The following is a 27,460-nucleotide window of genomic DNA, read 5'->3' as shown; positions in this document are numbered from 1 at the left end:
GAGTCTATACTTGCTAGATAGAGAGCACATACATTACAGCTAGAACATTTCATTACTATGAGTACATATACAACTATACTAGGAAAGAGAACATATACAACGATACTAGAACGATTACATTACTATACCTGCTAGATAGAGAAAGAACACACATTACAACTAGCACACGTCGAACATTTCCGTACATTACACTTACATTAATACGTTCATAAAATTGTGATCCACTGTATCGGAGCATGCCTTAAATGTTATGGCCCGAGTTGTAGCCATAATTCTCTTGGAGGGAGAGCGTGAGTTTGCGTATAGATCTATACTGGATTGACTATCCTACACCTTGCTGCTAGCTACAGCCGGACCTGCAGGTCTGCGGGTGCCAAACGTCATTCCGTTATTACGACCATTCGTATGTCGTTGTTACCAGTCGATAGTATGGTGCAATTTATCACATGATACCTTAATATAAATCCGGTTTAAGGTAAATAGTACAGCAGTAGTTCTTATAGCGCTACGTTTTAGTACTACATTAATTTTCCCTGTACAAATATTTAGTGATCTTTTCACTTAAACTATAAGTGTACAAAACTATATTTTGTTAATAATAGTTACACTTGGGAAAATTACACACTTTTACAAGAAACGAACATTTAGAACAGTTAAGTCCTTGTAGAAGACTACATTTAGAACAGTTAGGTCTTGGTAGAAGACACACTTGTTTAATAGTAGGAATCATAGGGATTTCTAGGGTTTTTCAAACGTTTACAGTTCATTTACAAACATTTTCATACTTACAGTTCATTTACAAACATTTTGATACTTACAATTCATTTACATTTCCATGCTTACAGTTCATAAACTTACAAATTCTTACATACAAATTAAGACACTAAAATACTTATGATCTCACCAGCTTCAAAGCTGATACTCGCTTTCAAAATTACTTGTATCCTCAGGTCATTATAGACAGATACCGATGCAAGGAGAAAGGAAGATGGAGCTTGTTCAGACTCATCTTTCATTTTGATTTATGCTTTAGTGTTTATCAAAATTTGACAGAACACACTTGTATAATAATTATATTATTAATGCAATGGATGGTGTCGTTGCTTGTTTACTACTTTTCATTGTTGTGATATTGTACATGACGTCCTCCGCCCCAAAACGTTTTCGACGTTCTTGGTTTTGGGGTGTGACACTAGCCTTTTCTGGTTAAGTCGTGTCTCGGTGAGTTGAGGGATAACTCGGTGAGTTGAGCAGGATGAGACTCGAAGATTGTTGGACTCGGCGAGTCTTGGCGTGAATCGGCGAGTTGAGTCGTGATTGGGAGTTTCTGAGTATAGGGACTCGACGAGTCAACGGGTTGACTCAGCGAGTAGGGTCAACCAGGAAGGTTGACTTGGACTGAGGACTTTGACTTTGACCAAGGATTGACCAGTTTGACTTCCAGGGGTATTTTGGTAATTATTGGTATTTATTGAGTTCAGTTATTTGGTATTGATCAGTGGTGGAGTTCGTGTCGGTGGTTGGAGCAGCATGATCTTATTTCTTCAGTCGGCAGTTGCAGGTGAGTTCTTCTCACTATACTGACAGGGTCTACGGCACCAAGGTCGGCCCTTTATTGGATGGAAATTCGGGTATTGTTTGTTATGTTATTGCTTTGCTATGTTTGCATCCTGGTAGTTAGGATGGTACACGTTAGAGACCAGGTTATGGTCAGTATCCTGGTATGTAGGATGATGATAAGCTAGTGACCGGTTAGGTCGGTATCCTGGTTAGGATGTTGCTATGTTATGTGATATGCTGGATCGGTTTGATTAGTTGTGAGATGTTATATTATTATATGTTTATGTGCACATGGTTGTTAGACTGGGGTTGGGTTGAGGCAGGTCCTGTTTTGTGTTGTAGGCCAACATACCTAGGGCGGACCGGTTAGGCCGAAGGCCCGACGAGCGGTCCGGATAGGCTGAAGTCCTCAAGAGGGCGGACCAGACGTGTCGAGGCTCGGAGAGTGGACCAGACAGACTGAAGGCCTGGTGCGGGCGGACTAGTCATACTGTAGACTCAGAGAGTGGACCAGGTGGACTGAAGGCGCGATGTGGGCGGACCAGTCATACTATAGACTCGAAGAGAGTGTGGACCGGGTGGACTGAAGGCCTGGTGCAGGGAGGACCAGTCACACTGTAGACTCGATATGTATGGCTGTTCTGTTTATGATTTGATATGATATGTGTATGGTATTGTGGTTGGTATTTTATGTTGTATTAGTGTCTAAGTCCATAACTATTTTGGTATGTACTTGACCCGATGGTGCATGGTCCTTTTGGGTTGCCTTCACCAAAGCAACTTGATAGGATGAATTATGGAGAGAAAGGATTAAATATGATTTATTAATATATTATGAGAATAATATATTAAAGGAGAAATCATATTGTTTAATTAATATTAGTCAATAATTAATTGGTAATTAGTTTTGTGACTAAAAGAGATTAATTAAACTTAAGGGACTGGAATTGTAATTATAAGATAATTGCAATTTGGGCCATGGATTGCCTTTTATTATAAGGTGGACGAATTCTATGGGGGAAGATCATATGAAATCGTCCAAGGCCTTAAGGAAAGGGCTCCATGGGTTGCTTAGGGCTTAAGCAACCAAATTAGGGTTTCCTTGTTAGATAACCCTAATTGCCTCACTATATATAGACCCCTTAAGGACCAAAAACGTGGACAAGCAACCTTCTAGGGTTTCACACATTTTTGGGCAGCCTCTAACCTCTCTCCTCTTCATCCTCTTGCTTATGGTGTTTGTGAACCATTAGAGGAGTGACACTTGTGACTCTAAGCCTTCCAAAGTCAATACAAGGAGATTTGGGATTGTTATTGCTACATAACAATCAAGGTAACATCTTAAACCTATTCTTATGTTAATATGATTACTTGTATGCTAGAATTAGGGTTTATAGTCTTGGATAACTTGCATGTACAATAGAGAAACCTAGATCCAAGCATTAGGGTTTGTATGAGCACATAGGATGTTCTTAGGACCAAAACCCATCAGTGGTATCAGAGCCTTGATTAGTTTCTATTGTATTGATGCCTTGTTAATTTGTTCATGCTTGAAAAAATCGTTTTTTGCCTCCTGCCTGATGTACTCGGCGAGTCCCATTGTGGAGTCGGCGAGTAGGCCCCTACGCGGCGAGTCCATAAGGGGACTCGCCGAGTTTAGCTATCAGACAGGCGGATTTTCGGGATTTTTACCTATTTTGACTTAGGATAATTGCCAAAATTGTTTAAACTTAATAAAATTCGAAGCTTGTTAATCCCTTATGATTATCCTTGTCAAAATAAAAGATTTTGGTCATCTAATTAGATAATTGTTACCTTATTTGATATATGTTAAGTTATGGAAATTATTTGATCATTATCTTGCAAGAATTTGAACTAGATCTAATTAGATAACCACCAATTATAGTTAATTGCCTTATTTGAATTATGAGATCTAGAATATTCTTGACAAAGTTTGGAATAGTTTCAAATTAATCCCTTTAGGTTTTATAGTTTAAATTTAAACCCAAAAGTTTTGTTGTTTTGAAATTTAAATAGTTAAAACCCTAATGTTTTGAAAAAGGTTTCAAAACTTGCCCTCAAGTTTTGGAATTTAAAATTTTGGATTAATAGTTTAATTTGATGTATATTTAAATTCTAAACCCAAATGTTTTGAAATGTTTCAAAACTTGCCCTCAAGTTTTGGAATTTAAAAGTTGATTAAAAGTTTAATTAGGAATGTTAAATTCTAAAACCCTAGTAATGTTTTGAAAAGTTCAAATCACTCCCTTATGGTTTTATTAATTAATTAAGGTGTATAATTAAAAGAGGTTTAATAAATCCATAAAAGTTTAGGTTAACAATTTAATTGAGTTAAAAGTATAATTGTTAAATTAAACCACCTAGTATTTTAAAGTGTAAAATACACCCTATACTATATATAACATTAAAAGTCTAAAATTATAAATATGTATGAGTAAAAGTCAGTCTTACCGTTAGTAGGCCTCATTCACGAAGCTGGTCTATAAGGGGTGTTTAAGGAAATTGCCTATAAAATGCGATTGAATGGGTATCCACTCTTACCCACCGCACTCTTGACTAGTGGAGGGTCGTTAGCCGAACGGGTAGGATAGGACGAAACCTTCCATTATAATTATAATGAATTATTAAAGTAACTAAATGTTTTCATAAAATTCCCAATCTTAGTTACTTAGGCAAAAGTGAATTGATGCAATTCCATGAAATTACACTTTGTGCCCTTGCAAAGACGTTAGTGGAGCGTGTGTGGTTTACCGGCACACTAAATGGTTCTAAGCAAAGGTAGAAAAGGGTGACTCAATGTTTGTCATATTTTGGTGGAGCGTGTGTGGTTTACTGGCACATCGAATAGGTGACTGTAACATGTGAGGGCACAATGTAAGTTTGCATGGTTATTCACACCCGCTTTGTGATCCTCGGCATCCCAGTCACAAACAAGAGGGGCATATCGAGATTTAAACATGCCATTGAAATGTTCAATAAATCTCAAAGGATCTAGGAGTTTTCATAGATTTAAAACTTAAAATTTCTTTTTCGTTTTTCATGGTGGAAATTAGTGAATCGTCATTCACTTACCTTCAAATGTTCTGCAATTTGGGTTACAGCATCCCTCTCCCAAGTTGTAGAATATTGTGTTGGGTCCTAGCCTTAGTATTTCATTTGGGTGATTTACTAAGGACTCAATCAATCAACTAACTTGAATTCATTTTCTCCCATTTTGTAGATGTCAAAGTTCGACAACTATGGTCTTCCCAAATCCCATGGAACAAGCATTCCACATGAAGATGGTATTCCACGATTTGATCGAGGAACAAGAAATCATGCTTCACTTCCTCCACCTCCTCCAATTATTCTCCCTAACCCACAAGTTCAAAGGCTTGAAAAGTTCAAGATCACTCAAGCCCTTTTGGCAAGTAAACATAAAGAAGGAAAGCCAGTGTGTGCACACGTCCTAGGGATGAAGTCACACATTGATAGGTTAAGAATATTGGGATGAGTTGTCTGTGAGGAAATAGTTGTTGATTGGGTTCTTCAGTCACTTCCTAACTCATATAGTGAGTTCGTAAGAGAGTACTATATGATGAACCGCGACGTGACCCTTATAGATCTCACCTATATGCTTATTGTTGCTGAATCAGCAATGGTTTGGCGCAATAGAAAAGCAAAGTTGATTGGTGAATCTACCTTCAAGACCTTTATGGATATAGACAATGGCAACGAAAGACATGCTATGATCTAAAGGTTTGATCATAAGAGAAAGGTGATGTCTGAAGTAGTCCCATGTCATGTTCCAAAAGAGTCAATTTGCTTTTATTGCCAAGAGGAAGGGAATTGGAGACGAAGCTGCCCCATTTACCTAAGAGATCTAGGAGATGGGAGAGTCGAAACGTATGGATCTAATATAGGTAAAATGCATTAACTAAAACTTTTAAGCTTCTATTCTAGATTCTTAATACATAATGTGATAAGATTACAATTGATGTTTTGAAGGATCGAAGAAAAGAAAGAAAGCTTAAGGGAAGAAGTGAGCAGAATCTAACCTTGAAGGAATGGATTTCACTCGCATTTCTCGAAGATTAGATTCTTGAGCTACTACTTAGAGTTAGAATTAGATTGCTACGAAAGATGTATTAGCATAGTTTTTCAATGAATTGCATTGTAAGGACAAAATTTTTCCGCAATAAAATAAATTTTGATTTTATATTATTTATTTATCCTTGCAGTGGCGTATATGAAAAATTGGTGTTTGAATGTTTCTATTATTAGCAACAATGGATTTGGTTCTTATTATGTTATTTATGGAAAGTCGAGAATTTACCAAATAGGGAGAGTTTCTCATCACCCAAGTTTCAATTGGACAGAAACTTGGAATCATGCAACTTGGTTGCACGATGAATGAGAAATTTCATATTTGGAAATTAGACTAATTCATTGACAAGGTGTCAAGTGAAGGACTAGGAGATCGAGCACACAAAGTTGCGTGTTAATCAAATCCACCATAAGAGTAACAATGATATTCGTCATGATTTACTAAAGGTTTAGTAAATATGATTATACTTACAAGATTAAGTGTAATTATGAATTGATTGAAAAAGTTTAAATCAATAGCAAAACGAATAAGAAGAATCATGTAGGCAGAAAGATAAAAGTTTCTCCATTCTAAGAAGAAGGGAGAGTAGCTTTTGGGCTTTATGATAGGTCTTAACGATTAAGAACCATATCTCAATTGATCCTCTAAGTGAGTCTTAGTACAATTCTATGTTTAAGAAGAAGAATCAAGAATTAAAGAAATGGTTAAATCAAGAAGTCAATCACACTTCGTTCCAAAACAAGTCTTAAAGTTAAGATTGTGACATTGAGTGAAAAGTATTAAGAAGGTTTGTAACATTCATCAAATGTGGAAAGTTGTGATGTCTTGGATAAGACAAAGACCAACTAGGACCAATTTATGAAGAGTTTTGATAAAAGCTACACTACTTTTGACAAGAGAATCTTATATGTCAACGAGTCAGTGGGAGTCTTGATGGCTTGAAAGGTTTCAAGAACAAATCAAATAAACCTTATCGATCATCACTAGCACACGATTTGAGGTTTACAACATATCGTGTTGACATTATTTTGTTTCTGTGCCGTTCCAATTGAGTTATTATGCATGTGAGTCCTATGAGTTCTCATTTGAATGCATAAAAGGCAAGGACCTTGATCAATGGAAAGTACATTGATAAGAAAAGGTGAGATGCTTAACTACTTGGAAGACATGGTGGGCAGCTGTGCTACCAGAAAGGCAAGAAATCGAGATCAAGAAAGTTCGATCCATATGAGTTTGAATTTGTCGTAAACTTTGGTTTTGACAAATTCACATGGATAGGAACAAATACACTGTTTTAAATCTAAGTGTCATAAGATTTCCTCCTTCATGAAAATGATGATGAGGAAATGCTTTCACTAAGAAAGATTTTAAGAAGATAGTGATTATAAAATTGCATTCTCGAATTCGATTATGGTTACGGTATCCCTTTCCATGATTTGAATTGTGAGGTTTGGCAATTAGTCTTAATTGTTTAGACACACATATGAACTATCTAACGCAAAGGTGTATAAGTTTAAGAGGCCTTGATAAAAGATTATCAAAGCATTAGAAACATGGACTTAAGAAATTCAATAGGTATTGTCTTTCTGAAAGTTCAGATGTTTATGAATACATGTCAAAGCTAGTGGGAGCATAAGTGTTATGTTTTATAATAATCATCATGATAGTGGGAGCATAAATGTTATGATTGTATGATTATCAAGGCACGTATTGAAAGTTGGTAATATTAATTATAGAAAACAAGAGTCATACTTTGCAAAGTTGTAAGACTTGAAAGGTTGTTTTGCTATAATTAAGGGAGAGAATATTATGCTTTATTTCAAATCTAAAGGCTTAGGTTGTGGAATGTTAATAACTTAGTCAAAGAAACATAGTGTGTTCTTAAAATTTCAATTATGATTACGGCATTCCTCTTCACAATTCGAATTTTGAGAACATAGCAAATAAAACATTATGCGTCATGTCTCATACGATTCGGGTATAGGATCGATTGCAAATGCTTTGAACATTCTAAAATTTTCCAAATGTCGAGCGCATTTAGAGGGAAAAGGGACTAGAATTGGTTTTGACTAAAATAATTAAACAACTATCAAAGGACAATCCAAAGTTTGACGAGGATTGGTCGCTTGTGAGTAGTTGGAAGCATGGTATTGGATGAACCATATCGACATTATTATGAATAGAAAAGATTCTATTAAGAATGAGTTGTCATATGGAAATTATGGAAATGTTTCCATATTGGATGGACCATATCGACATCATTACGAATAGATAAGATTCTATTAAGAATGAGTTGTCATATGGAAAATATGGAAGCGTGTCCATATAGGGAATTGAATATTGAAAATCTATGTCTAGATTAGAAACTTTTATGCAAAAGGATGTTCAAAGGAATGTACCGTGAGTGAGAGACATCATATCTAAGGAATTGTCTTGTAACAATGTCCGATAGAGGACTTTGTAATATCATTGGTAATAGTCTTTGTGACTTGGTGCAGTGACATTACAAAAGGATCATTGCATAGAATGTAACAAGAATTTGATATTCTCATACTTATGAAAAAGGATTTGGAGTTGTGAAATGAGAATGATTGGAAATGTGCTCAATTGGTCTATTTCACAAAGTAAGAACCGTAGGTAAACATTGTGTGCATGCTAGGAGCATGGGACAAGTGTAATAATTCAAGTAAGAAGTTGATTACCCGAAACGACAAATAATGAGTAATCTATATGGTGATAAATAAAAGGTGTTTTATTTATGCTCAACGGATTGAGGCCATATGGGATTAGTATTATTCTTGTGTTTCACTTTACATGTTTTAACTTCCTGAGTAATTTAATTGGTTAAGAACAGTCAAATTATTCGAACGGGCCACAGTCGTTCATATGTTGGAAGTAGATATGAATAAAGACTGTTGTGAATTGGTGTGTGGATTGTCTAAAATAGTATTAGACATAAGCAAATGTTTGCTGCAACGTTCATGAGTGCTTATGAATATGATTTGAGCATTGGATCAAACCCACGCTCACTTGGATCACTCCATGAATTGTATCACAAGTGATTGGTGAGATGATAACATCTTATATTCTTGAAACCGAGATGTGTGAGTTGTATCTTGCGAATCAGTTGCACATTGATAATATGTAAACACACTAGTAACTTGGTGTTATAAAACATATTATTGTGTGTGATTCGGTGAGTGAGTGCAAGCAAGCATTGTATCAAAGTTTATACGTTCCTTTTATCCAAGGTAGGATAAAAGCGATATCTTTGGGCCCCTCGATGATATAGTGATGACAAACGTAAATGCTCGGCCGGGCTAGGGCTAATTTGATTTGTTCAATTTGTCAGTCGTCATAAATCGGGAATCGAGATATAGTACAAAGAGAATGATTTGAAATCATATCTTATATGATATCTAGAATGGAGGAATATATGATCCCTTATCTAAGGACACGCGTATCTGATATGATCAGAGTTGACAGCGGCTTTGGAAAGCTATGATTGCAGATAAGGATCTGAAGTCATACGCAGAATAGTTGTTAGACTTATCCAAGTGGGAGACTGTTGGATTAGTGTCTAAGTCCATAACTATTTTGCTATGTACTTGACCCGATGGTGCATGGTCCTTTTGGGTTGCCTTCACCAAAGCAACTTGATAGGATGAATTATGGAGAGAAAGGATTAAATATGATTTATTAATATATTATGAGAATAATATATTAAAGGAGAAATCATATTGTTTAATTAATATTAGTCAATAATTAATTGGTAATTAGTTTTGTGACTAAAAGAGATTAATTAAACTTAAGGGACTGGAATTGTAATTATAAGATAATTACAATTTGGGCCATGGATTGCCTTTTATTATAAGGTGGAAGAATTCTATGGGGGAAGCCCATATGAAATCGTCCAAGGCCTTAAGGAAAGGGCTCCATGGGTTGCTTAGGGCTTAAGCAACCAAATTAGGGTTTCCTTGTTAGATAACCCTAAATGCCTCACTATATATAGACCCCTTAAGGACCAAAAACGTGGACAACCAACCTTCTAGGGTTTCACACATTTTTGGGTAGCCTCTAACCTCTCTCCTCTTCATCCTCTTGCTTTTGGTGTTTGTGAACCATTAGAGGAGTGACACTTGTGACTCTAAGCCTTCCAAAGTCAATACAAGGAGATTTGGGATTGTTATTGCAACATAACAATCAAGGTAACATCTTAAACCTATTTTTATGTTAATATGATTACTTGTATGCTATAATTAGGGTTTATAGTCTTGGATAACTTGCATGTACAATAAATAAACCTAGATCCAAGCATTAGGGTTTGTATGAGCACATAGGATGTTCTTAGGACCAAAACCCATCATTTTAAAGGTAACTCACTAAGCTTTCGGGCTTACAGATTCAGTGTATTGTTTCAGGTACTTCAAGAGATCGTGGCAAGGCGAAGGCGTGATCGTACCGCTCCTCAGTTTTATGTTGATGTTCTGGGATACTCTGATAATAAATGAATTGAAAACCTTTTTGTAATAACTTAATGAATATGGGTTGTTTTTGAAGAGTTTAAATTGGTTGTAAATTTCTGGATGTTACAATTCTCTATTGGGCCTTCGATCCTAATCTTTGAGTTAAAACTCAATTCTCATTACAGACTCCTGATCCTTCTTGGTTTATAGACTAAACCCAAGATAAGGTCTTTACTTTTGCTATAAAAACAACTCGAATGGTCATATTCTAATGACCATTGATTTTATAACGCACAAGACACATGACGAACCAAACTCTTGTATTAGAATCAGATCGAATAAATCGAGCTGGTGGAATAGAGAAAACAAAAAGAGTTTGATCAACATGTGGATACTTCGGAACAGAAAGAATAGCACCACGTATTTCTAATTCGCGCTCTCGGACATACACATCAATTTTGTCAAATGACAGAATATTTCGATTGATTACAAAATCACGGATTTCATTTTGTAATCCTTCCATGAATAACTAAAATCTTCATCGCCTTCATAGCAGGTAACATCTCTAGTTAATGGTTGCTCAATTCTTTAATGAAGATCGTTATATTTCGATCGACAATCTCGACCATCTCCTTCTTGACAGAAGTTTCGTCATTACTCAATATATGGCTTTCTAAACCAATCAAATTTATCTTTGTAGATTTATATTAATCGAACTCCACTCTTTATGACATTGAGATTTGAACGATAATTATCTTCTTAGTCATTACCGAAACGAAGGTAACAACACACATGAATAAAACGTAATAATTTACTAGCTTCTTGGTAACCTTGTGACTTTTCCTGATCCAAGCGTGAGTCGTGTGCTTCTGATAGTATAGGCCTCTACTACCATTCACACCTACTCATACTCGTCCCAAGTATTGTCTCGCAGTTTTCCAAGTCACCATTTAAAATCACAAAACAACTTATCACACATGAATGTGTTCAAATTTCTCCTAGACTCAAGTTGGGTTTTCGCGTTTCTATCAAACATATATTGGATTACTTATACTCGCCTTCTAAGATTCTTCTCACGCATATGCTCGATCTAGCATATTCTAATACTTTTTCATAGGTCGATAGAATTTTACTTCTAATTCTTCATATAAATTCTTTCTCGGGTAGTAACTACTCTGCAAGACATACTACACCCAAAATTTACTCTAGCAGTGTAGACACAAACGGTTTCCAACTACTTGCATCATCTTCTTACTTATGTAATTCACCATGCACATTTGTTCATTTCATTATCCTTCCATGACATCGTAATTCTTGTATCTAAGTAAGTCTAAGTCTACTTCATAGGAGTCTATCTTAAGAAGTCTACATTATAGTTGTATCTCAGCAAGCTCTACTAGCTTCAACTTGGTTCACTGTCATTCCTAACTACAACATCTCTTCTCATACAATACCATGGGTGTATTGCTTCTTCAACTAACCAATCTACCTTACTTAGACAAGTAAGTTACTTAGCCTTTTCACAACGAAATAATCTATTTCACCATCCAAATTTTGTATGTTAAAGTCGGCTTAACACACAATGGAACTTCCATAAGGATGTGATAGAAGTGAATCATCACTCAGTATTATTAAATACTAAGTCTGAACATCTTGTATAGGGTTACTACTCGAACAACATACTACATCACCAAGTCTTGGCCTATTGAATTTGAAAACTTCATTAGCCTTTCCTTTGATCTTCATTTAATTCTTCTAAATCTTGTACCACATAAATTTCAATACTGTCGAAGTATTTATCACCAGCTCCGGTTCTTCCAACTCTATAAACAATCACTGCTTCAATCTGGACAGCGATGGAACAACTTCATGGATTTGTACCAACACATTTATCTCGCCCAAACGTGTTTCAAACGCACATCATTCTTCTAAAGATGTTATTATTTCATCAAATTTATACTTTGAATGTACCACACCACTCTATTGGTATTAATACACTATTTACGATTTCACTTGGTAAATATTATTTTACGATATCCCTCGATCGTTTATCTACAAACTTATCGATGTCGACTATCATAATTGTCTTTATCACTTCAAAAAGTTTCATGTAAATTCTAATATGGAAATTCTTGGAATTCTAAACATAAAAATCTTCTCTAAACCAAGGTCGGCAACAGACCTTAAACTTTCTCAAATAATAGCAATTATAGATAAGCATTGTAAGGCATGCTATATTCATTTATCATTTAGCACATATTAGAATATAAGGCATATCTCCTTTTAATATTCTAGTGCTTGTCTCTATTAGGTATTCAACCTAAAGTATACCAGATTCATATCGTATCATCTTCACTTAACAATTCATGTTTAAGTCTAGAAATTCCCAAAATTCCTAGTTCACTTACACTAATTCTCTGAAAATTTTGAAGTAACTTAATATCTTAGAATACTAGGGTTTATCACTACCCAACACCCCACTTAAGTATTTCCTATGGTTTGTATCCATATATTTACAATGATTACAGTTCATATATTGAACTTCCCACAGTTTAAGTCTAAATATCGATCCATGGTATTTAGTTCACTTAAACTATTGCTCTGATACCATGATTGAAAGACCCTTACTTAAACTTTCATATTTCTGAAACACCCAAACTTTCATACTAGACAATATAGTTACTCCAAAACATGCTACATGCATATTTATAAAACAATATCTTACATTGATAAAGTGATTAAATAAGATTGGATACAAACCGACTATGTTTTAATATTTTACATAACTACCCAGGATATTGTAATTTTATAGAAACATAAACCGAAATAAAAAAGTAATAGTAATAACTATCCTACATCTTCCGACAGTATATAACCATACTGGTTACTTATTTCCTGCAATTGTTAAACACTGAGAGGGGTAAGCGGTGACGCTAAATGAGTTCAATAATAGATACAATATAACGTTATGCCATATATATACTTCAATATGGAAGAAGCAAAGAGGAACAAGGAACAATAAAGGCATGTGCGAATCATGAGACAAACTTTCCATATCAATCAATAAAGCTTTGGCCCAAATGGCACAGAAGACATACACTTTCTGATTTAAACATTTCGGTAGATTTCAGGCTTATAGCCCGGTCTAACCGTCTGCCAATGCCATAGAATAGAAGTCATTCTCTTATGGAGACATGCTCTAGATGGCCAGAGGCTACGTACTAGTACCACTGTGAATCTAAGTCCTTTCACTGATCACATGGTCAAAGGTATAACTTTGCTATCATAAATAGCAGAAATAATAATAACACGGGAAAATAACCAGGAATAATAACACTGAAAAGAACATAGCACATATAACACATAACACACAATTGTTCCTATATATTAAACTCATCTTGAAATAACCGGGGGTTAAAATAGTAATTTGAGTAGCATTTCGGCTATAAATATGATTTTATTCGTTGAAAACCGGGAGATTTATTAAAAAAACCGGGCACTGCAAAGGTACAGCTTCAAACCAAAAAGATAAATTTATCGGGGTCTCCGGGCACTTCGGGACGTGTTTCGGATGCTAAAATTGATATTGGGGCTTTGGGGGATGTCAAAATAATAACAATATAAAAAAAGGGTGAAAATGGCAATTTCTCCAAATTACCCGAGAAGGCTCACATGCCTTGTATTTATAGGGCGAGAATGCGAGGGTTCGGCCGAGAAAGGGACACGCGGCTGCTGGAGCGAACGCCACGAAGCAAGAGGAGCTGGCGCGCATGCGAGACTCGGATGTGACACGGGACGAGGCGCGTCGGACGGGGATAGGCTTCGGCTTTGGTCCAATTAGAAGGCAACACGCGTCGGACGTTCGGACGCACAACGCATTGGGTGACTAAGGTGCTTCGGACACGCGGCCTACTCAAATAGAGGGTGATGTGGCCGGTTCCGGATAAGGCTTATCCATGCGAGATTCCTCGGAAAATGAGCCCAAATCTTCTAAATTCCATAACTTTCGCATATGGGCTCCGTTTTTTACTTTATTTTTAATATTATTATTTTTAACAGACCGGGACAGGAAAATCCGTTAAAAGTTCATAACTTCTTGATCTGACATCCGTTTTTGTCAGACTTTTTACCATTGTACTACTATTGACGAGATCTTCAATTCTTGTTTAGGTTGTGTCGGCTAAAAATCACTCAATCTAAAATTCGAGTTCTTAGCTATCTACTGCTAAGCGGAAACTTAGAAAAATCATAACTTCCTCATACGAAGTCAGATTTTGGCGTTCTTTATATTGAACTTCTCGGTTTAACGAATACTATGAATTTCATTTAAATTACTAAGGCTAAAAATTAGTTTATCAAAAACTCACTTTTTACGTCATTCGAAGCCGTCCCGGTTTTGTCGCGGATCTTCGATTGATCATAACTTCTTTGTTATAACTCGGATTTCGAAGAGGTTTTCGCCTACATGTTTCTAACGAAATTATCTACAACTTTCAATAATAAAATTTTACTTATTTCAAATTATATATTTTCGCTAAATTTCACTATTAGCTTTTAATTGGAATCTCATAAAGACTTCCAATATTTTATGAGTGATTCTAAACATAGTTTTACTTCATTTCTTGTAAAAACTATCTGTTAGAACTCAACACTCAATTTCACATAATATTTCATAATATTATTCTCTTTTATAATTTACAATACACGATTTCAAAACGTGTATGTTACATATCCTCATCTTTTCACTTAGTTATTTGTAACTACTTAATTGCTTAAACTCTAATTTCGGGACAAAATTCTCTCTAACAAGGAGGATGATGTGACAACCTGAAATTTCTATCTTGTACAAACCATTCACTTTAATCAAAGTCAGACTTGTTTTTGCTAACTTTTACCACTATTTAGAGTCTGTTTGAGCATTCTGAGCCTAGTACATCAAAGGAATGAGTGAAAGGAAGTGTCAATTGAAGTTGTAAGCCATCAAACAAGCCATAAACCCTCAAATGAGGAGTTTACGGCCGTAAACTCATGGTGGCCGTAAAATCCATCCCATAAGTGTGAATCTTGGCCAATTTTCTACACTCTTACCAATTCCAAGTCTACAAATCGGTTTTGCTCTCAACTAACTTCAAGAGTTCTTCATTTTTCTTCAAGAATGTAAGTGATTTACTTCCTTTGTGAGATTGTACTCCTCTTTTCCTTGATAACCCATTGATTCATACGTGGAATTCATCTTTAAGATTTGATCTTCAAAGATTCTCAAGAACATCAGGAACACTTAAGTGTGTTGGGCCAAAAACACCCTGATTTTGCCTACAAATCGTAAGTATCTACCTCCTATACTTGTTACCTAGTTAGGATATTGGATTAATGCCTTGAAAACAACAAGAACACAAGAACAAAAGGTGTTTACGGCCAAGACAATCTCCGTTGGCCGTAAACCCTAATTAGTGGGGCATTTGGACCTTAAACTCTTCCTAACGTATGACATGAACATATAATCCTTTCTTTAATGCTTGAAAGCCCTTTAAAACACCCTTATGCAATAAATAACATGAGTTTACGGCCGTAAACTCATGTGGCCATAAACTCATGGCCGTAAACCACTCAAATGGTGCCATGTTGACCCTAAACTCTTCTAGGAGCTTAGTTAATGAACTAGAACGTTTCTTGGAGGACCATTAGACCTTAAAACACACTTTAGTACAAATGACCATGATTTTACGGCCGTAAACTTATTGGGTCATAAACCCATGGGCCGTAAACTCATGTGGGTAATGCCATTTGGTCCGTAAACTCCTATGTGAGGCACTACATCCGTTATATGCAACCCTATGTTGTTTCCTAGTCCATAAGGTTGTTCCATTTCATGATTAGTTGTTATAAACACTAATTAGAGACATACATGTGTCATTATATGCGAATAGTATTATCGATCTTTGTGGTGGACTTGACCAGTGCACAAGAATGTGTATTCGATCCCTTAGTCCTTCACTTGACTCACATATGCATGTGAACAAGGAATTAGTCTTATTTTTTCAAAGATGAAAATTCTCATTCATCATACAATACAACTTGCATGATTCCAAGTTTCGGTCCAATTGAAACTTTGGTGATGATAATCTTCCTTATTTGGTAAATTTAGACACTACCACACATGAAAGAATCAAATTCATATTTCCAATATTGCTAGAAACATAAAAACATCAATTTTCATAAATACCATTGCCAGAAGATATAAAACATAAACAAATTTTATTTATTTATAAAATGCGGAAAAAACTTTTCCTTACAATGCAATTACGAAGTGAAAAACTATGCTATTACATATTTCCTAGCAGTCTATCATAACACCCAAGCAGTAGCTCAAAATTCCGATGTTTGAACCATGCGATTGAAATCCATCTTCGCGATCAGATTCAACATACTCTTCTTTTAAGCTTCCTTCCCTGTGCTTGATCCTAACAAACATCAAAATTCAACCTAGTCACATCATCTATTAAGAATCAAGAAATAGAAACCTAACAGAGTTAGATAGTGTAATTACCTGAAGCAGAGTCAAACATTTTGTCTATACTTTCTTTCAGATCTTTCAGGTAGTCAGGGCAGCTTCGTTCCCAATGACCCTTCTCTTGATAGTAAAAACATACAAACTCTTTGGGAATGGTACACAGGATGATCAAAGACTTAGTCTTTCTCTCTACCGTTTTGTCAACCGGGTTGACCATGGCCAATCCCTTTCCATTGGGAAGAGAAAACTTTTCTGGACTTTCAATGTTACCATTGTCAATATCCATGGAAGTTTGAGAAGTAGATCTTCCACCCAAATTTAGTTTTCAAGTGCGCCAAAACATTGATGATTCAGCAGCAACAAGCAAATAGGTAAGATCAATAAGGGTCATGTCGTGGTCTGTCATATAGTATTCCTTAATGAACTCACTATATGACTCAGGAAGTGATCGAAGAACCCAATGAATAGCCAACTTCCTTAAGACTTCGACACCCAACACTCTCAGTCTGTCGATATGTGACTTCATCTCCAAGACGTGAGTACACACAGGCCTTCCATCTTCATGTTTTATTGCAAGTAGGACTTGAGTGACCTTGAATTTTTCAAGTCTTCGAGCTTGTGGGTCAGGGAGAATAATTGGAGGAGGTCGAGGAAGAGAAGTATGATTTCCATGATCCAATCATGGGACACCATCTTCATTAGGAAAGCTTGTTCCAAGGGATTTGGGAAGACCATAGTTGTCCAAACCATACATCTACAATGGGAGAAATTCAAGTTAGTTGATTTAAGTTCTTAATATAACACCCAATTTGAAATATTAAGGCTAGGACCCAACACAATAGTTTATAACTTGGAAGAGGGATGTCGTAATCCAAGCTATAAAATATTTGAAGGTAGGCGAATGACGATTCACCAATTTCCACCATGAAAAACGAAATAGGTATAAGGTTTTAATTGGATTGAACTCCTAGATCTTTTGAGATTCATTGAACTTTTCAATGGCATGTTTAAATCTCGATTGTGCCCTCTCATCTTTGTGACTGGGATGCCGAGGATCACAAACAAGGTGTGAATAACCATGCAAATTAACTTGGTACCCTTAATTTTTATCGTCTAATCGATGTGCCGGTGAACCACACGCGCTCCACCAATCTATGATAAATATTAAGTTACCCTTTTCCACTCTTACTAGTCCATGTTAGTGTGCTGGTTCACCACACACGCTCCACCAACGACTTGGTAAGGTACAAAGTGTAATTTCATGGGTTAGCACCAAATTCACATTTTCCTAAAGTAACTAAGATTAGGAATTTATAAGTGTTTAGTTACTTTATATTTATCATTAAACTTTTAATGAGAATTATAGTCCTTGTCCTACCCGTTCAGCTAACGACCCTCCACCAGTCAAGGAAGTAGTGGGTGAGAGTGGACACCCATTAAACTGCCATTTTATAAGCAGTAACCTTATACCCCCCTTATAGAACGGCTTCGTGAATGAGGCCTACTAACGGTAATATTGACTTTTATTCTTATACATATAAATATTAAACTAATAATATTATAATAGTATAAGGGTTGAACTTTAAACTATTAAAATTCTAGGGTTTGGAACTAAAGTATTCAAAAGTGTAACTTTACAAATTCCAAAACTTGAGGGTAAGTTTTGAACAATTCAAAAAACTTTTGGAATCTATAGCATATGAGTTTATTATGGCTTTTAATGGCAAGACTCTTGAAAATCCATAAGTTGAGAACAAGTTATGGATGTCATAAAACAATTTATGGGAAAAACTCTTCAAAAACATAACTCATGACTTTTAAAGACTCATTAACAAAAAAGACTTTTGGTTTTCCATATCCTGAGTACAAGTTATGGAAACCATTAAAGGCCATTTAGATCATCTAATAAACAAACAAACATGTCAAGAAAAACTATGATCTAGATTAAACTCATATGAACAAAGCAATTCAAATCAAACAATTTTAATGTAATTAGCCTAACCATTAAACTAATACAAAACATGAAACTTTTGACAATTGCCTTTTGAATTGGATTAGAATGATCATTACCACATCAAAAATAGGTTTATAAGTTCAAAACCGCTTAGGGTAATGATTCTAGTCCAATTCCAGCCTTAAAAGTCGAAAATCTGCACTCTAGGCCTCCTACTCGCCGAGTGTATGAACCTACTCGACGAGTAGGATGCTTTTACTCTTGGACTCGGCGAGTTCCCCAGTGGACTTGACGAGTAAAAAGTCCAGAAAGCCAGCTTTTCGATTTTTTTCATCAATTGCATTAAGTATAATTGAAAACCAAGCCGAAGCTCTGATACCAATGATGGGTTTTGAGCATTCTAGCACTCCTATGGTGTGCATGCAACCCTATGTGCATTGGATCTATGTTTTCACTATTATACATGCAAATATACAAAATTCTAAGCATCATCCTAACTAGCATATTATGGAGTAACTATACCACAAAATGTAGTTAGATGACATACCTTTTGATGGACCTTGAAGTCTTCAACCTTTAAGAGCTTAGCCCCAATAGTGTAAAAGCCTCAAATGGAATCATAGAAGAACCACCAACAAATGGAATAACTTGAGAAGAAGGTTACTTTGGTTCTCCCTATGAAATCGGCCCTTGCCCTCACTATGTGTATCCACTAGTGTCATTTCATGAACCATGCGATCCTATATATAGTGTGGGTTATTAGGGTTACACATTGTAAACCCTAATGTGCATGACTTTCTATTTCCTTCATGATCCATGGGTTTTAACCCCCATGGAGTATCCATGGGTTACCACATGGGTTAAGCCCAACATGAAGGACAATGGATCACAAGCCCACATATATAAGAATGAATGATTTACATAATCAATCCCCATATATTTCATTAGTCTCTTTTGATCACAAAACTAATTCCATATTCATTCTTGATCAATACTAATTAAATAATGTGATTTCTTATTAATACATTAGAACTTATAAGATATTAATATAAATCATAAATAACCTTTTCTCACTTGTCTATCCAATTGTTTCGATGCCATGAAACCCAAATGGACCATGCTACTCTCGGGTCGAGTACATACCAATAATAGTTATGGGCTAAGACATCTAATCCAACATACCCTTCAAGTTTGCGACTGGGATACCGACGATCACAAACAAGGAGTGAATAACCATGCAAATTAGCTTTATACTCTCGAAGGCATTTATCACCTAATCAATATGTCGGTTAGCCACACACGCTCCATTGATCTATGACAAACTACGAGCTACCCATTTCCATCCTTTATTAGTCCCATATTAGTGTGCCGGTTAACCACACACGCTCCATTAACGACCAATAAGGTGCAATGTGCAATTTCATGGGTTAGCATCAAATTCACATTTTTCCTAATGTAAATAAGATTGGGAATTTATAAAACATTTAGTTACTTTATATTTCATTATACTTTTAGTGAGAATGTCCTATCCTACCCGTTCGGCTAACGACCCTTTACTAGTCAAGGAAGCGGTGGGTGAGAGTTGACACCCATTCAATCGTCATTTTATAGGCAATTTCCTTATACCCTCCTTATAGACCAGCTTCGTGAATGAGACCTACTAACGGTAAGACTGACTTTTAACTTATACATATATAATATATTAGAGTTTTAGCTTTATATAGTATAAGGGTATATTTTACACATTTAAAATACTTGGTGGTTTAATCTATTAATAAATTATACTCTTAATTTAATTAAACTTAAACCATGTTACTATGGATTTAATAATACTCTCTTAATTAATCTTTTCATTAATTATTAATAAAGCCATAATTATTCCTTCTAGTGGTGTCCATTTAAATTTCTAAAAATTATAACTTTTAATTCTAAATTTAAATTATGAAACCAAAAGGATGTATATTAAACATTTAAAACACTAGGGTTTTAGAATTTAATATTTCACAAAAGAGACTTTTCAAATTCCAAAACTTAAGGGCAAGTTTTGTAACTCTTCAAAACCTTTTGAATTCCAAAACTTGATGACAAGTTTTGTAACTCTTCAAAACCTTTTGAATTCCAAAACTTGATGACAAGTTTTATAACTCTTCAAAACCATTTCAATCAAATATTAAACTAGTAAAATAATCATTTTATCTTTTACCAATTTGACCTAATACAACTTTGTATTTCCAAATGATTCAAATTAAAATTTACAAATAATTAGTTTTTCACAAACTGAAGTAATTATCTTAAAATATGACAATCATCATTCAATTGGATGAGAATAATCATTACCATATCATAAAAATCGAATTTTATCAGTCAAAACAGTTTGTGGTAATGATCCTAATCCAAAACTAGCCAAAAACAACTCGAAAATCTGCAAACAAAAGATCCTACTCGTCGAGTGCATGAACTGGACTCGTCGTGTTGTCAGCTTGTGAGTGAACTCGTCGAGTCAGATAATTGGAATCGTCGAGTCCATCAGTCAGTGGCCACAAATGATACTTTTTCAGCTTTGAAAATTTCACCAATGCATCAATATAAAAAAATACACCATAGGCTCTGATACCACTAAAGGGTTTGGGGGACTATAACATCCCTATGGTGCACATACAACCCTAATGCTTTGGATCTAAGTTTTATCAAGTTATACATGAAGTTTACATTTTTCCAAAGCATATACCCTAGCTAGCATGGAATTGGAGATATACAACATATAAAAATAGATAAATGAATACATTTTTATTGTAGCTTGTAGTCCTTGGCCATTAAAGAGCTTAGTATCTCAAGTGTGATACCTCTAATGGATTCACAAAAAACATGAACAAATGGAGGATAATGAGAGAGAGGCTAGGAGGTACATAAAACGGCTAGGGTTCTTCTTGGAACTCTTATGCCCATTTTGGTGATGCTAGGGGTTACATTTATAGTGTGGAATTCCTAGGGTTTCAACTTGTAAACCCTAATTGACTTCCTTGGGCCTTTAATCCAATAACCCATATGATAGGCCTTTTGGACTAACTCTTCCTGGACTCCCACATAGACTAAGTCCATCCTAATCAACATGGATCATTAGCCCAAACTATATGTATTACTGATTTACCTAATCTGTCTCCGTTAATTTAATTAGTCTCTTTTGATCACTAAATCAATTCAAAATTAATTCCTAATCAATATTAATTAAGTAATATGATTTCTCAACTAATATATTATCCATATAATATATTAATAAATCACAAATAACCTGTTTCTCAAATATCTATCCTATCAAATTGCTATGGCGAAAGCAACCCAAAAGGACCATGCTACTATCAGGTCAAGTACATACCAATTATAGTTATGGGCATAGACACCTAATCCAACATTTTGACCCAAACCATATCAAACTGGTTCGACCAGGCACAAGCCATCCCTGTCTCTTAGAATGTATAACACATGCATGATGATCTTCCAGATACAGACCAAGAAAACCCTAAGAGATTTTGAACCTCATATGTAGACCTCCAAAATTCCCAATCATCACCACTTTTAACATTAAGGATTTAATGTAATTGCATAAGCAAAACACCAACTTACCATCCAAAAAGAAAAAAAAACATACATTCCTCGCCTGCAATCTCAATCGTCAATTCATCGTAAAATTGTTCATAAACACTAAAAGGCTTCATTCTCATAGTCGGGATACATCAAAGAAAACAAAAGTTGTCGCTGCTGATTCGCCTGAAACCATTAGTTATCACTTGACTTTCCTATATCCCAAGAAGAAAACCCTTGGTCTCATCATGAGGCATCTATACCACAACAATCCTCCTTGAGTCCCGCGACCCAACTTGCACTACTTGAGCAAGGCTCCTGAGATCTCAAAATCAACTAACTCACTTAGGTCTGCAACATTCAAAACCAAACTGACATGGCTACTAAATCACAAAAATCACCATACTCATCCTCAGCCTGAATAACCATAACCAAAAGATTGACGAATATAGAATGACTGCCACGAATGTTGGTATCAAACCATACTTTCTTCCCCAGTAGTCTTCTCAGTTGTCTACCCCTCACAGTCTACAAAGCTATAATTCACTTCTCGAACTTGGTAATTATCCTACTAGTGATCTGATTCACAATATCCGAAAATTCTTCTTGTAATGTGTGTGAAACCTCAATGGTAATCATTTCCCGCATCTGATCTACAATCCACCCCCGACCTATCCTAGCCATTATCTCTAGATCTTGAATCACATCCCTTTGTGAACTACATACCGAATTGAACCAAAATGCATCATAATGCCACAATACACATTGCTACAACCACATGATGAGAATACCCCTCAAGGTTTGTGACTTCCTTGTGACGCGTACGGGTCTTGTGCTTTCAGTAGTACGGGCCCATACTACCTTCCACACCTACCCGTATTTGTCTCAAGGATCATCACAACCACCCAAAACAAATACAGCAACCAGGATGCACGTACAACTTATCCTCACTCCCTAAACGCCTCATCTGGCAGTGGCTTACACACCTACTTCCTCATGGAACTTCCAACACTAGCTGAAAAATGCATCATGAGTACTACACACTCCCTAGGCTATCCTAGGATATAGATATCACCCTGCCATCAACTGCCAAATGACCCCCATTGGTGCTATTTAAGTATTACATGAATACAATCACATGTAACATAACTTAAATAATCTTCGATTAAAATATTCAACCCTACAACAGTTGGAATCAGAAAAGAGCTATGCGATAGGACCAAATCCTTTACCCTAAGATTATTTAACCCATGCAGCATGTAACTTAACATATACAATTAATAGTTAGTTTACACCCGAAAGAGTCATACAACAATCAATAAGAAAACTCTATAGGAAATAAGGCATCATGTATCAAGGAATTCTATCAGGCAATTCCTGAAGATTCCCTATCTTACAACTAACATGCTATTCTACCATATCATAACAAATAATAGTGTGGGTAACTTAGGATATACTTTCTTGCTACAGCTGATCGTACACATCACATCCTTCCTTGGTTGTTTTTTTAAAACTATTTAAAAACTTTTGCAGTTCCCTAGTCTGAGTCTGGATTCACACGAAGGTTCATCCAATTCTCTCAAACCAAGGCTCTGTTACCAACTTATAACATCCAAAATTTTCAATAGATTTTAACTTTTCAAAACCAATGTTTCAAAAGTATTATTCAAAATTAGAGTATCCCAAGATCCAATGTCCTAAAAACGGGAAGATGTGTACGATCACGACATCGCTTTCCCGCGATCCCCTAAAGTACCTGAAACAATAAACTAAACCAGTAAGCACGAAGTCTAGTGAGTTTTCCCCAAAGTACCACAACACGTTATGACAACAAGAACATGCATACGTGAGCTTTTAGCATGATTGGACTACCCTGTAGGCCTACAGACTATCTGGACCGCTCTCCGAGCCTTCAGCATGACTGGACCGCTGCACCGGGCCTACAACCTAAAGGACCACTCACTGGGCCTTTGGCCTGACTCGACTACCTTGGAGGCCTTCAGGCTATCCAGACCAACCTGGGTGTCTTGTCCTTCGGCACAAAGCATGACTGCCTCAACCCGACTGACCCTAACACATCAACATATATCATAACAATCAATCAATAACAGCAGATACATGTAGTCATACAGATCTAACAGATCAGTACAGCACAACAACATCCTATATACTAGGATACAGATCTAACAGTTCAATACAACATAACAACATCCTATATACCAAGATACAGATCTAGCATGTGACAACCTGGAATTTCTATCTTGAACAAACCATTCACTTTAATCAAAGTCAAACTTGTTTCTGATAACTTTTAGCAAGGTTTAGAGTCGGTTTGAGCATTCTGAGCCTAGTACACCAAAGGAATGAGTGAAAGGAAGTGTCAATTGAAGTTGTAAGCCATCAAAAAAGATATAAACCTTCAAATGAGGAGTTTACGGCCAAGACCCATGAGTTTACGGCCGTAAACTCATGGTGGCCGTAAACTCCATCCCATTAGTGTGAATCTTGGCCATTTTTCTTCACTTTTACCAATTCCAAGTCTAGAAATCGGTTTTGCTCTCAACTAACTTCAAGAGTTGTTCATTTTTCTTCAAGAATGTAAGTGATTTACTTCCTTTGTGATATTATACTCCATTTATTCTTGATAACCCATTGATTCATACCTGGAATTCATTTTTAAGATTAGATCTTCAAAGATTCTCAAGAACATCAAGAACACTTAAGTGTGTTGGGCCAAAAACACCCTCCTTTTGCCTAAAAATCATAAGTATCTACCTCCTATACTTTTTACCTAGTTAGGATATTGGATTAAGGCCTTGAAAACAACAAGAACACAAGAACAAAAGGTGTTTACGGCCAAGACAATCTCCCTTGGCCGTAAACCGTAATTAGTGGGGCATTTGGACCTTAAACTCTTCCTAAGGCATGACATGAACATATAATCCTTTATTTAATGCTTGAAAGCCCTTTATAACACCCTTATGCACAAAATAACGTGAGTTTACGTTCGTAAACTCTTGTGGCCGTAAACTCATGTCCGTAAACCACTAAAATGGTGCCATCTTGACCCTAAACTCTTCTAGGAGCTAACTTAATGAACTAGAACGTTTCTTGGAGGACCATTAGACCTTAAAACACACTTTAGTACAAATGACCATGATTTTAAGGCTATAAACTCATTGGGTCGTAAACCCATGGGCCTTAAACTCATGTGGGTAATACCATTTGGGTCGTAAACTCCTATGTGAGGCCCTACATCCGTTATATGCAAACCTATGTTGTTTAACACTTCATCACAAGTGTTTCCTAGTCCATAAGGTTGTTCCATTTCATGATTAGTTGTTATAAACACTAATTAGATACATATATGTGTCATTATATGCTAAATAGGATCCGTGTGTGCTCAAGTCTTCACTTGGCACTTAGCATCCTTTACCGATCTTACATTTGTATCACTCAATGCAGGTGAGTTCATACCCCCACATTTTCATGCTTTTTACTATTTTAAGGTGGGGCGGGGGGGGGGGGGGGGGGGAATACAAGTTTAACACAAATTTTTGTGTTATAAACATGAGAGTTCAATATCTTATCAAAATGGATTTCAGTTATCATTAAATCAAATGGTTTTTAAGAATTATTTTAAAATGACATCAAGTCACCAAAACGAATTTCAAAAATATAAAAATTCTTTTAAATGTTTTATAAACTTATGTTTTTCCCCAAAAATAATACTAGTATGCATATATTTATATAAATAGAATTTAAAAGATTTAGGACTAATAACTCACTTTAATTCCTTTTCCTTGTTTGGATGTGGGATTACAAGTATAAGTTGTTTGTCCGAGCGTCATTTAAATTTTACTTATATATTTATATATGTGTACAAGTATAAAAGTTTATTCGTTTAGTTTCAATTACCCTTTGTAACATGTTGAGCAAAGGGTTACATTCATGAATATTCCATATCAAATCAGAAAGTACATATAAATTATAATAGGTATAATTTATGATTCAAAGAACATTAATTCACGATTCAAGTATACTAGATTACATTATTTTACAAGAACTAAGATTGATTCAAAACTATTCAAGGATATACATTCTTCAAATACATGTTAAGAGTACTAATTCAACAACATACTATCAATCATATACTCCAGAACAATTGGGTTTTCATAACTAATATACATGTAACGTTTATATGATTTTATGAGTCAAGTAGTACTGGTTGTTTAATTCATTTTAAACGATATAGTAAAGTCCTGACACTATAACTAGAATCTCCAGTCGGGGATCGAAACAATGTGTGTATAGATCTATATTGGGATTGACAACCCCGCACTCGGACTACTAGCTACAGTCAGGCATACATGCATGTGAGTGACAAACTGTTATCAACATGTTTTCAGTGCACTCATAGCACTGGGCAGGCTATCTAGTCAGTATGGTTATAATAACTCATTAAAGGATATTAACAATACGTTAGTTTATAATTAACTAAACTTAGGTACTATTCCAAAGTACTAGTTTACAAGATACAGTTTACAGTATTACATTACAGTTTATAATAACAGTTGAAGGATTCAGACATACTCTTATATACTCATTTACAAAAGGATTACAAATACAGAACAATGATTTACAAATAGAACAGTTTAATGTAACTAAAACTACTTATCACATACAACAGAAAATAGAGGATTTTCTGGAAACAATTTACATATTCAAGAAAACAGAAAACATTCTTTCAAAACATAAATACTTATGCACTCACTCAACTTTATGTTGATACTCTTTTTTCAAATTACTTGTATTCTCAAGGAACCAGTAGACAGGTACACCCCGAGTTTTTGAGAAGATGGAGCTGTTTATGTCTTGTCTTCTTCTTTTGTACAACTATTCAGTTACAATATACAATGTTGAAATAGATGTAAATATTTATACTTTTTTAAATACAATGGTTGTTTATATTTTGATTACTATAATGCATGTGTTATGATACTACAAATGAAGTCCTTCACCCCCGGATGTTTCCACTGTTTGGTTTGGGAGTGTGACATCGCAGATCACTACAACATAGCAACATCCTATATACCAGGATACAAATCTAATAGATCACTACAGCATAGCAACATCATATATACCAGGATATAGATCTAACAGATCACAACGACATAACAACATACGATAAACTAGGATATTAATCCAATGCGCCGACTTTCGTGCGTTAGACCCGTAATTATTGTGAGGAAAACTCACCAACAAGTTTGACAAATAGCTAA

The sequence above is a fragment of the Lactuca serriola genome, chromosome 3 (genome assembly GCF_051521515.1).
Source record: "Lactuca serriola cultivar US96UC23 chromosome 3, Lser_US96UC23_V15, whole genome shotgun sequence".
NCBI classification, from domain to species: Eukaryota; Viridiplantae; Streptophyta; class Magnoliopsida; order Asterales; family Asteraceae; genus Lactuca; species Lactuca serriola.
The sequence above is the reverse complement of the archived record's forward strand: the minus strand, read 5'-3'. Positions refer to the sequence as shown.